This window comes from Capricornis sumatraensis, chromosome 11 (assembly GCF_032405125.1).
Source record: "Capricornis sumatraensis isolate serow.1 chromosome 11, serow.2, whole genome shotgun sequence".
In the NCBI taxonomy this organism is placed as follows: Eukaryota; Metazoa; Chordata; class Mammalia; order Artiodactyla; family Bovidae; genus Capricornis; species Capricornis sumatraensis.
In genome coordinates this window covers 53,519,383-53,533,349 of record NC_091079.1, presented here as the reverse complement: position 1 = coordinate 53,533,349, position 13,967 = coordinate 53,519,383, and positions in this window count along the sequence as shown.

Here is a 13,967-nt window from a genome sequence, read left to right as displayed (position 1 = left end):
ACTCAGGGATCCTGCGTATCACAGACTGCTGGACAGACCTCTGCATAATCCATCACTAACAATCACAGGTAACACAGGCCAGCACATCAGGGGTTTGCCTCTCCACCAACCAGGCAGCTCCACGTGAAGTGCCAATAGGGTAAGGTCACACATGCAGTGTTCTGCTGTTACTCTTGGACTGCACTGCCCATGCCTGCTAGCTTGGCTATTGCTCATAATATAAACAAATGGGTGAGTGACAGCTTAAAATGCTAACTGATGAGTTACCCTAATCTTAAACCCAAGAAATTTTGTCATTAAGACTAATTTAAAAGGACACTGTCTAAATACAGCTGCTATTTGTGAATGTCCTGAATATTCATTGGAAGGACTGATGCTGAAGATGAAGCGCCAATACTTTGGCCACATAATGCAAAGAACTGACTCATTAAAAAAGACCCTGATGCTGGGAAAGATTGAAGGCAGGAGGCGAAGGAGACGACAGAGGATGAGATGGTTCGTTGGCATCACCGACTCGATGAACATGAGTTCGAGCAAGCTCTGGGAGTTGGTGGTGGACAGGGAATCCTGGCATGCTGCAGTCCATGGGGTCAAAAAGAGTCAGAAACAACTGAGCAATTGACCTGATTTATGAAAGACAAAAACATGTTACCACTGTATCACAGAGTTCAGTTCAGTTCAGTTGCTCAGTCGTGCCCAGCTCTCTACGACCCCATGAACTGCAGCATGCCAGGCCTTCCTGTCCACCACCAACTCCCAGGGTCCACCCAAACCCATGTCCATTGAGTCGGTGATGCCATCCAACCATCTCATCCTCTGTCGTCCCCTTCTCCTCCTGCCCTCAATCTTTCCCAGCATCAGGGTCTCTTCAAATGAGTCAGCACGTCGCATCAGGTGGCCAAAGTATTGGAGTTTCAGCTTCAACATCAGTCTTTCCAATGAACACCCAGGACTGGTCCCCTTTAGGATCGACTGGTTGAATCTCCTTGCAGTCCAAGGGACTCTCAAGAGTCTTCTCCAACACCACAGTTCAAAAGCATCAATTCTTCGGCACTCAGCTTTCTTTATAGTCCAACTCTCACATCCATACACGACCACTGGAAAAACCATAGCCTTGACTAGACGGACCTTTGTTAGCAAAGTAATGTCTCTGCTTTTGGATATGCTATCTAGGTTGGTCATAACTTTCCTTCAAAGGAGTAAGTGTCTTTTAATTTCATGGCTGCAATCACCATCTGCAGTGATTTTGGAGCCCAGAAAAATAAGGTCTGACACTGTTTCCACTGTTTCCCCATCTATTTCCCATGAAGTGATGGGACCAGATGCCATGATCTTAGTTTTCTGAATGTTGAGCTTTAAGCCAACTTTTTCACTCTCCTCTTTCACTTTCATCAAGAGGCTTTTGAGTTCTTCTTCACTTTCTGCCATAAGGGTGGTGTCATCTGCATATCTGAGGTTATTGATATTTCTCCCAGCAATCTTGATTCTAGCTTGTCCTTCCTCCAGCCCAGCATTTCTCATGATATGCTCTGCATATAAGTTAAACAAACAGGGTGACAATATACAGCCTTGATGTACTCCTTTTCCTATTTGGAACCAGTCTGTTGTTCCATGTACAGTTCTAACTGTTACTTCCTGACCTGCATACAGATTTCTGTATCACAGAAAAGTGTTTAGAAAGATAGAAAGAACTGAACTGGGAGCTGGGTCTCCTAGAGCATCCTGGATTCAAATTATCTGAGCAACTCCATTCAAAGAAGAGTTATGTTTACGTGGGTGCCTGAAGGGCCTTGAATTCTTACAATGAATCAAGAGATTTTTCTTATTGGCTTGAGTTGTATGAATCTTCTTAATGTTAGGTTAGTGAACAGTTGTCAAGAACAACACACTGCTGTGGATAGTGACATGTCAGCAAGAAGAGCTCCTCTGAATCACTCTCTAGTGAAACTGAGAATTATTAAAAAGTAAGCAAGTAAAACTTCTGGAAATGATAGTAAGTGTAAACAATAAATGGAGAAACATCTCTTCCAAAAACACCTAAGAAAGTTTCTGTAAGAAAGGTGAGAGTCTGTGTTATCTGAATCAAGACTACTCTCCCTACTCCACATCCAGCTCAATGAGACAGACACTCACTCAAGGGCTCCTGCATCCAGGAATACGGGCTCCCTCTTAAGGACTTCTTCCTGAGACTTAGCAAGTCTTCAATGTTTCCCATCTTGTACCAGCTGTCTCAGGCAAGTGCAGTCAAGAGGTGGGGGCTCCCTACTTTCACCCAAATCCTACTTGTGGAACTGAAGCTTCTATAATGGAGGTATCACACAGAGAGAAGCTTGCCACTGTCCCCACCCACAGCTCCAGAGTCCTGGGTCAGAGATTTTACCTGAGGGAAGAAGCAGTCATAAAACAAGTAGCTCCCCATCTCTTCCCACAGAAACTTACTTCATTTGCAACACAACTTGGAGAAATTTAACCTAAGAGCACTCTCAAGAACAGTGGAGAATGTAGCGAAAGGCAACTGGGAGGAGATTTGTGTGTGTGATGAAGAAAAAAGCCTAGACTGTAGGCTGGCTAATTTAATTTGTGGGAGACAACTGGGGATAAGACATCTAGGGGGAGTCGTCCTGGGGTCAGAACAAATATCAAACACTGATTTCAGAAACTATTCTGTCCAAAAAGCCATAATTTGACTGGATTCATTTGTAGAGGAATTTATGCCACAGGGCATTTTTTTTTCTTTTTAATAGAGCAACCACCCAACACTTAACAGAATTTTAACAGCTGAGTGTGGTCAGGGCCAGAGTGGAAAAAATTCTGCGAGTGCTGCTGTCACCCCAACATGACTGGGAAAACCTAAATTTGTTCCTAGAAGCATCAGAGACTTAATACTGTGGGTAGAGGGTGGCAGAGGATAAACTTAACTAAAATAACCCAACCAATCACTAAACAAATAAACAAGCAAACAGCAATAACAAGCCCCAGAATGAGGGCACCAATGCCTGGAGTTGCTACAATATATTACCTAAAATGTCTAATTACCAAAAAAATTTATGAGGCATGCAAAGAAACAGGAAATTATGACTAACACTCCAAAAAAGATTAAAGTAGGCAACAGAAACTTCCTATGAGAGCAACCAGATGCCTGATTCAACATAAAAATTTTCAAAATAACCATTATAAATATGTTCACAAAACTAAAGAAAATCATATTTAAAGAAGAAAAGAATACCAACAATATTGCAGTAAATAGAGAATATCAGTAGAAAGAATCAAATGGAATTCTGGAAATAAAAGTACAATAACAAATAAAAAAAATTGCTAGAAGGGATCAATAATAGATTGGAACTGGTAGAAGAAAGAACTAGTAAACTTGAAGACAGATTGATGGAGATTATGTAAGCCAAAGTACAGAGCAGAGAAATAAAGAAAAATAAACAGAGCCTCAGAGAAATGTAAGAAATCCTTAAGCACACCAACATACAGATAAAGGCAATACCAGAAGGAAAAGAAACAGAAGATCCATGATCTGTGGCTGAAAATCCAAGCAGGATTTATTTCAAAGATTCAAGATAGGTTTATCATCTGAAACCAATTAATATAATAGGTCATATCAATAGATCAAAAAACAAAAATCACATAACCATCTCAACCACATAATCTTCTCAAAAAAATTTGACAAAAATTATGTCACCCTCCCCTTATGAAAAAAGTATTAAACAAATCAGGCATAGAAGGGAACTCCTTCAATCTGATAAAGAGCATCTATGAAAAACCCACAGCTAACATCATAATTAACAGTGAAAGACTGAACTCTTAACCCCTAAAATGAGGAGCAAGACAAGGATGTCTGCTCTCACTACTTCTATTCAACATTGTACTGGAAGTTCTAGCCAAGGGGACTAAGCACAGAAAAAGAAAAGGCACCCAAATTTGAAGGAGTAAAACTATCTCTATTTGTAGATGGGCATGTTCTTGTATATAGAAAGTCCTAAGGTACCTCTAAAAAGGTATTAGAACTAATAAATGAATTTAACAAAGATGCAGGATTTCAGATCAATACACAAAAATCAGTTGTGCTTCCATACACTGGCAATGAACAATCTAAAATGAAGTCAAGAAAACAATTCCACCCCAATGGCATCACAAAGAAATATCTAGGATTAAATTACAAAAGAAGTATAAAATTCATACTCTGAAAACTATAAAACATTATTGGAAGAAATTAAATATCTAAATAAATGGAAAACATCCCACATTTAAGGACAGGGAGACACTGTTTAGATGGTAATACTAACCAAACTAAACTACAGATCCAAAACAACCCCTATCAGAATCCCAACTGAGTTCTTTGTAGAAATTGACAAGCCAATTCTAAGATTCAGATGGAATTGCAAAGGATTTAGAACAGCCAAAACAACCCTGGAAAAGAAGAAATAACTAGAAAGAGTCACACTTCCTGATTTTAAAATTTAGCAACAGCAACAAAGCAACAGTAAGGCTATCGTTTTTCCAGTAGTCATGTATGGATGTGAGAGTTGGACTGTGAAGAAGGCTGAACGCCGAAGAGTTGATGATTTTGAACTGTGGTGTTGGAGAAGACTCTTGAGAGTGCCTTGGACTGCAAGGAGATCCAACCAGTCCATTCTGAAGGAGATCAACCCTGGGATTTCTTTGGAAGGAATGATTCTCAAGCTGAAACTCCAGTACTTTGGCCACCTCATGCGAAGAGTTGACTCATTGGAAAAGACTGATGCTGGGAGGGATTGGGGGCAGGCGAAGAAGGGGACGACCGAAGATGAGATGGCTAGATGGCATCACTGACTCGATGGACGCGAGTCTGAGTGAACTCTGGGAGTTGGTGATGGACAGGGAGGCCTGGCGTGCTGCGATTCATGGGGTTGCAAAGAGTCGGATACGACTGAGCGACTGAACTGAACTGAACTGAACTGAATCACAATAGTGTGGTGCAAGGACAGACATACAGACCAACAGAATAGAATTTATAATCCAGAAATAATTCAGTAGCTCTTTGGCCAAAAAATTTTCAACAAGGGTGCAAAGACCAGTCAATGGGGAAAGAAGAGTTCTTAATAAATGGTGCTGGGACAAATGGGTAGCCACATACAAAAGAATAACACTGGATTCTTATGTCACACCATGTACAAAAAATAACTCAGATGGATTAAAGACATAAAGGTAAGAACAAAAACTATAAAATTCTTAGGAGAAAACATAAGGGCAAGTATTCATGACCTTGGATTTGGCAAAGGATTCTTAGGTATGACAACAAAAATATGAGTAACAAAAGGAAAAATTGATACATTACATGTTATTAAGTTCAAAACTTTCGTGCTTCAAAAGACATCATCAAAGAATGAGAGTAAATATTTTCAAATCAACTATTTGATTAAGAGACTTGAATCTACAGTATATGAAGAACCCTCACAAGTCAATAATAAGAGGACAAATGACCCAATCTTAAAAATCAGCAAAGATATAAATAGATATTTCCCCAAGATGTTGTTGTTGCTGTTGCTATATTGCTGTTGTGTCTGACTTTTTTGTGACCCCCATGTTCTAAAATTGACTGTGGTAATGGTTGAACATGTCTGTAAATATAGTAAAAAAACACTGAATTGTACACTTTTAGTAGGTGAATTGTATGTGACTTATATATCTCAATAAAGCTGTTTAAAAAAAAACAGACTAAAACAGTAATATTCACACAAATTTTTTAAAAACTGCTTTTCATCCATAAGTAAGTGAAGTCACTCAGTCGTGTCTGACTCTTTGTGACCCCATGGACTGTAGCCCATCAGGCTCCTTCATCCATGGGATTCTCCAGGCAAGAGTACTAGAGTGGGTTGCCATTTCCTTCTCCAGGGGATCTTCCTGACCCAGGGATCGAACCCACATTGCAGGCAGACGCTTTAACCTTTGAGCCACCAGGGAAGCCCATAGACCACCAAAAAACACAAATCACTCTTTGGAGTGGTGATTAATCAGTTAAGAAATAAGTATTTACTAAGCCTTATCCTACCACTGAATTGAACACACAACCCCCAAACTGATGGACTGATTCATGCTCCAAACAGGAATCAGATGACTTTCCTAGTAGTGTATGGAATGAGATATGTTCACTTTTCCAGAGGTTCACAAAAAGTAACAGTACTCTGTTGCCATTGGAAACTCCCAAAAATGCTATACAAAGACCTCTGAGGGGCACAGAAATACAATCACAAGTTTATAGTCTAGTTAGCGTGCATACTGCTAGACACAAACACAAAAGGTAAAACTTATGTTTAATCTTAAAGCAATCATAGCGAAGGTGTTCTGTTGTCCAGAAGGACAGTAAGACTACAGCCTGCCAGGCTCCTCTGTCCATGGGATTTCCAAGGAAAGAATACTAGCATGAGACTGTATTTAGCTGCACTGGGCAGCACACAGCAGCATCAGCTACATACAACAAATTCTGATACATTCTCTTTCATTTTTATTCTGTTACAAATATTTTCTAATTTTCCTTATGACTTTTTAGATATACTCATATTTAAAAATGAACATTTAATTTCCAAATATATGGGATTTTCTAAGTATCCTTGATATTAATTTCTCATTTTGATACTAATTTCTCATTTAAATGCTTCCTTTTTGCAATCACCCTCTGTGTTTTTTTAGTCAACTTTATTGAGGCTTTCAATGGCTAAATCAAAGATCTCTCTTGGTAAATGTCACAAATGTAGGTTACTTTCAAATATCTTTTGATATTGATCTAACATAATTCCACAGTGATGAGAGAACAGATTGTGATTTCGATACCTTTGCTAACTGCTGCTAAGTCACTTCAGTCATGTCCAACTCTGTGCAACCCCATAGATGGCAGCCCACCAGGCTCCGCCGTCCCTGGGATTCTCCAGGCAAGAACACTGGAGTGGGTTGCCGTTTCCTTCTCCAATGCATGAAAGTGAAAAGTGAAAGTGAAGTCGCTCAGTCATGTCCGACTCTCAGCGACCCCATGGACTGCAGCCTTCCAGGCTCCTCCATCCATGGGATTTTCCAGGCAAGAGTACTGGAGTGGGGTGCCATTGCCTTCTCTGTCGATACCTTTAGACCATTAAATTTTTGCACCTTGTTTTACATCTCTGGATATGTTCCAGTGTCTTCTGGCTTATAGTCTATGGGAACTTGAATAGAATTTGAATCCTGCTGTTCTGTGAAAATTGTTATCAATATTAATCCCATTGAATTTGTTTACAGTGCTTTTCAGGTCTACTATATCCTTCTACTTTTTTGTCTATTCACTCTATTGATTTTTGAGAGTTTGATATAAAACTCCAACTAAAAATCTTATCTACTTAAGAAAATCATTGTAATATACAGTAGAACCATATGTAACTTTGTTTTGTATTTTCCAAGTTTCCTGTAAATGTGTTATCACACTTTCATAATTTAAAAAATAATACTAGAGTGTGTTACCATTTCCTTCTCCAGAGGATCTTCGCCACCCAGAAATCGAAACCACATCTCCTGCATTGGCAGGCAGATTCTTTACCACTGAGCCACCAGGGGAGCCCAGGAGAACTTTTACAATGGTATAATAATGACATCAACTGCTGCTGCTGCTAAGTCACTTCAGTCATGTTCGACTCTGTGCGACCCCATAGACAGCAGCCCACCAGGCTCCTCTGCCCCTGGGATTCTCCAGGGAAGAATACTGGAGTGGGTTGCCATTTCCTTCTCCGATGCATGAAAGTGAAAAGTGAAGTGATGTCCAACACTGCACGACCCCATGGACTATAGCCTACCAGGCTCTTCCGTCTGTGGGATTTTCCAGGCAAGAGTACTGGAGTGGGTTGCCATGTCCTTCTCCAATGACATAAAAACTAAGTTCAAAATATACTGCTGGTGGAAGTATGTAAAAAATAGAAACTTCCAAAGATAACTGCAATATATAAAACACTATCACAAATACCTTGCTGATTTTTCTCAACAACCCAGAGAGATAGCTGTATTATGTAATTCTCTCTACATATATAGAAATTGAAACTTAGATTAAATCATGAAGGTCATCCAAGTAATAATGACAAGGCAAGAAATCAAATTCAGGCCTTTGGGCTTCCAAAGCAAAAGACAATATAGCAAGAACCCTGCAAACTGTATCTTTTGATTTTTCTCTAGTCCTTTTGTACTATCAAAAAATACATCTGAGAGAAAAGAATTACAAATTCCTGATAGTCTGTGAATCTTTATGTTTTTTGAGTTTTAGTGTATACTAGGTTTAATACTTTTAAAAGTACTTAGGTCTCACTTTCACAAAATAAAAAGTGCATGTACCAAAACAATAAATACTATTTAAGTGTAGAATTATCTTCGTAACTAAACCTATTATCAAAATGCCACCTCTTTGGGAACCACAGATTGTTCATGTTAACTCCCAATACTACTAGATATATATGCAAATGCCCACTTAGAAAAGTCCAGTTTTTATTGTGATTACAATAAAAGCATCAGCCAGAGTTAGAACTGCACTGTATCTCTATGACCCTCACAACCGCAAAGACAAGATTTTATTTACATTACAGTTGAGAATGAGCCTCATGATATTGCACAGAAAATTAATGTTTGGCTTTCGTTTTCTTACAGCCTATGGCAAAACTGTAGCTGATAGCATAAACCAGGGACTCTTGCACATCTAATTTTTCTATGGTTCCACTGCCCTCTAGTGGCTATGTTAAATTATTAACAGTGATATTAGCCTTCAGAAGTCAGCAACAGTTCTCAAAGTTGACTGTGCAGACCAGCAGCGTTAGCCACACTAGGGAACTTCCTAGACATACAGAGTTCAAAACCCACCTAAGATCTTCTAAAAAGAAACTCTGTGGATGGTGCCCATTTCTTATGTTTTAATGGCCCCTCCAGGTGATTCTGATGCACACTAAAGTTTGAGAACCACTAGGTAGTCTAAAGGAGAAGGCAACAGCAACCGACTCCAGTACTCTTGCCTGGAAAATCCCATGGACGGAGGAGCCTGGTGGGCTGCCGTCTACAGGGGCGCACAGAGTCGGACACAACTGAAGTGACTTAGCAACAGCAGCAGCAGCAGGCAGTCTAATTGGAGAAGGAAATGGCAAACCACTCCAGTGCTCTTGCCTGGGAAATCCCATGGACGGAGGAGCCTGGTGGGCTGCTGTCTATGGGGTTACACAGAGTCGGACACAACTGAAGCGACTTAGCAGCAGCAGCAGGCAATCTAAGGGAAGCATTCTATTTGTAGTTGCAGTAAATGTGAAAGTATAGAGGTATGTGTTAGGGTTAACTTTATGGTTTAACTGGGCTAAGTGTGCCAGATGGCTAGTAAGACATCCTGGGAGTCTGTGAGGGTGTTTCTTGAAGAGATTAGCATTTGATGAACTGAGTAAAGCAAATGGCTCCCCCAGCATGGGTGGGTATCATCCAGTTAGTTGAGGGCCTAAAAAGAACAAAAGTCAGAAGAATGACAAATTCACTCTCTCTGGTCCAGCTATAACATCCATCACCACTTGTCTTCAATCATTAGGACTCCTGTTTCTCAAGCTTTTGGACCCAGATCAGCACTTAAATCATTAGCCTCATGATTCTTAGGCCTTCAGATTTGGACAGAATTACACCACAGGCTTGTTCTCCAGTTTGTATATGGCTGATGGTGGGGCTTTTCGGCCTCTACAACCATGTGAGCCAATTCTTACAAGAAATCCCCTCTTAGATGTTTCCATATATATCCTACTGGTTCTGTTTCTCTGGAGAACTCTGACTAGGACAGTGCATGAGTGCTCTTTTATAAGTATTGCTCATAATTATTACTATGCTTTTTCTAAATTTTCAACAGCTCTTCATATGTGCAGAATAATCTAGAAAAAGCTTACACTAAATTGAGGAGGGATTTAAAAGTGCTATAAATCTATGGCTGAATGATACAGAAAATAAGATAAAATGAATAAAGGTAAAATAATTAGATATTAAAAGTTCATTTTAAGAGCTTGCTAACTAGCCAAAACATCTGACCAGGATCCAGGATCGGCCCATTTATTTCATTGCTATAAAATCAATCATAAAATATTTGTTGAATGCAATGAATATTCAATCCAGGTTGGTGTGGGGATTGCAATATTCAGTAGGTGTACTTTATTTTCTACCCATTTTTTTCCATTACATAAATTGCCACTTTTCATTACATGTATTGTTAGTCAAATTATTCAATCAGTGACACAACCTTAGCCCCATCCTGAACTAGAGCCAAAAAATATTGGGACCAAACTTTTAAAAAATTGTTTTGTTGGCAAATAAATAATTTAATAATAGTTTTTACAAATTATGTGTAATTTACTATAGCTCTAGGCTGTTGATGGGTCAGTTCATCTATTTATCAGATAAAGAATAGAATGAAAGCAAACTAGACGAGGTCAAAAGTATGAGATTGGATCTGTGTGAAATTTGGCAAGTTACTTACATTCTATGAGGCTTGCTTTTTCCAGCTAAAGGGTAAGGGAAGTGAAGTCGCTCAATTGTGTCCGACTCTTTGAGACCCCATGGACTGTAGCCTACCAGGCTCCTCTGTCTATGAGATTTTCCAGGCAATAGTATTGGAGTGGATTGCCATTTCCTTCTCCAGGAGATCTTCCCAACCCAGGGATCTAACCCGGGTCTCCCGCATTGTAGACAGACACTTTACTGTCTGAGCCACCAGGGAAGTCAGCTAAAGGGTAGTGATAACAATAACTATATTGCCCAGTGTTTTGTGAGCATCAAATAAATAAGGATAGTGAGTGAGTGAGTGAAGTCGCTCAGTCGTGTCTGACTCTTTGCGACCCCATGGACTGTAGTCTATCAGGCTCCTCCGTCCACGGGATTTTCCAGGCAAGAGTACTGGAGTGGGTTGCCATTTCCTTCTCCAGGGTATCTTCCTCACCCAGGGATCGAACCCAGATCTCCCTCACTGTAGACAGACGCTTTACCATCTGAGCCACCAGAGAAGTCCTTATATAAGGATAAGACAGACTTAAATATAGTGGGGTTTTTTTTTTTTTAGAAAGGGTTTAAGCAGTAAGAGTTATACCCATCTTTTTGTTAATCATACCATGTTAAACAAAAGGAACTTACACATTATGTTTGAGCAAATCTCAGAAAAAATGCAAACATTAGAGAAAGACTTAACAATGGTACTGATTAATAAAAAGATGGGTATAACTCTTACTGCTTAAACCCTTTTTCAAAAAAAAAAAACCCCACTATATACTCTGGATAAAACATGAAAAAAAAAAAAAACCTATCTGGAAAAAATGCAGGCAGACACTGGAAGGCAGTCAACATTCTGAAGAAGGAATGGCACTGAGTAAAGATAGACCCCCGTCGGCGCACTGCGTATACAAACCGAGATAGAAAAGCTGCAGTCTTAATGGTTTAACGTCCCGGAGCACAGAGTATGGAGTGACCACAGAAACTGAAGAGTGACAGTGAAAATCATAAAAAGGAGACAGCCAACGTAAGCCTCATTTCATGTATTAACTCTTCCCAAATCTCTGACTGACTGAACTATATATATATGAGGGGCAGACTCCCAAGTAGTACATTAAAGGGTAACAAAATAAAGATTCTTTAGAGTTCAGAGTTCAAGTTTCTAAAAGAAAATACATATATATTCCTCTAAGAAACAATCAAGAGGATCTAAAGATACTCATAGTATCCAAGAAACAATTCAAAATTAGCCAAGAGGTAGAAGGAACCCAATGAAGTATAAATAAAGAAAATGTGGCAAATATGTATATTCAGTTCAGTTCAGTCGCTCAGTTGTGTCCACTCTTTACGACCCCATGAATTGAAGCACGCCAGGTCTCCCTGTCTATCACCAACGCCCGGAGTTCACTCAAACTCACGTCCATCGAGTCAGTAATGCCATCCAGCCATCTCATCCTCAGTCATCCCCTTCTCCTCCTGCCCCCAATCCTTCCCAGCATCAGAGTCTTTTCCAATAAGTCAACTTTTTGCATGAGGTGGCCAAAGTACTGGAGTTTCAGCTTTAGCATCATTCCTTCCAAAGAAATCCCAGGGCTGATCTTCTTCAGAATGGACTGGTTGGGTCTCCTTGCAGTTCAAGGGACTCTCAAGAGTCTTCTCCAACACCACAGTTCAAAAGCATCAATTCTTTGGCACTCAGCTTTCTTCACAGTCCAACTCTCACATCCATACATGACCACAGGAAAAACCATAGCCTTGACTAGACAGACCTTTGTTGGCAAAGTAATATCTCTGCTTTTCAATATGCTATCTAGGTTGGTCATAACTTTTCTTCCAAGGAGTAAGTGTCTTTTAATTTCATGGCTGCAATCGCCATCTGCAGTGATTTTGGAGCCCCAAAACATAAAGTCTGACACTGTTTCCACTGTTTCCCCATCTATTTCCCATGAAGTGATGGGACCAGATGCCATGATCTTCGTTTTCTGAATGTTGAGCTTTAAGCCAACATTTTCACTCTCCTCTTTCACTTTCATCAACAGGCTTTTTAGTTCTTCACTTTCTGCCATAAGGGTGGTGTCATCTGCATATCTGAGGTTATTGATATTTCTCCTGGCAATCTTGATTCCAGCTTATGCTTCTTCCAGCCCAGCGTTTCTCATGATGTACTCTGCATAGAAGTTAAATAAGCAGGGTGACAATATACACCTTGCCATACTCCTTTTCCTATTTGGAACCAGTCTGTTGTTCCATGTCCAGTTCTAAATGTTGCTTCCTGGCCTGCATACAGGTTTCTCAAGAGGCAAGTCAGGTGCTCTGGTGTTTCCATCTCTTTCAGAATTGTCCACAGTTTATTGTGAGCCACACAGTCAAAGGCTTTGGCATAGTCAATAAAGCAGAAATAGATGTTTTTCTGGAACTCTCTTGCTTTTTCCATGATCCAGCGGATGTTGGCAATTTGATCTCTGGTTCCTCTGCTTTTTCTAAATCCAGCTTTCACAGCATCATCTTTCAGGATTTGAAATAGCTCAACTATAATTCCATCACCTCCACTAACTTTGTTCATAGTGATGCTTTCTAAGACCCACTTGACTTCACATTCCAGGATGTCTGGCTCTAGGTGAGTGATCACACCATTGTGATTATCTTGTTCATGAAAATCTTTTTTGTACAGTTCCTCTGTGTATTCTTGCCACCTCTTAATATCTTCTGCTTATATCAGGTCCATGCCATTTCTGTCCTTTATCAAGCCCATCTTTGCATGAAATGTTCCCTTGGTATCTCTAATTTTCTTGAAGAGATCTCTAGTCTTTCCCATTCTGTTCTTTTCCTCTATTTCTTTGCACTGATTGCTGAAAAAGGCTTTCTTATCTCTTCTTGCTATTCTTTGGAACTCTGCATTCAGATGCTTATATCTTTTCTTTTCTCCTTTGCTTTTCATTTCTCTTCTTTTCACAGCTATTTGTAAGGCCTTCTCAGACAGCCATTTTGCTTTTTTAGATTTCTTTTCCATGGGGATGGTCTTGATCCCTGTCTCCTGTACAATGTCATGAACTTCCATCCATAGTTCATCAGGCACTCTATCTATCAGATCTGGTCCCTTAAATCTATTTCTCACTTTCACTGTATAATCGTAAGGGATTTGATTTAGGTCATACCTGAATGGTCTAGTGGTTTTCCCTACTTTCTTCAATATAAGTCTGAATTTGGCAATAAGGAGTTCATGATCTGAGCCATAGTCAGCTCCTGGTTTTGTTTTTGTTGACTGTATAGAGCTTCTCCATCTTTGGCTGCAAAGAATATAATCAATGTGATTTTGGTGTTGACCATCTGGTGATGTCCATGTGTAGAGTCTTCTCTTGTGTTGTTGGAAGAGGGTGTTTGCTATGACCAGTGCATTTTCTTGGCAAAACTCTATTAGTCTTTGCCCTGCTTCATTCCATATTCCAAGGCCAGATCTGGCTGTTACTCCAGGTGTTTCA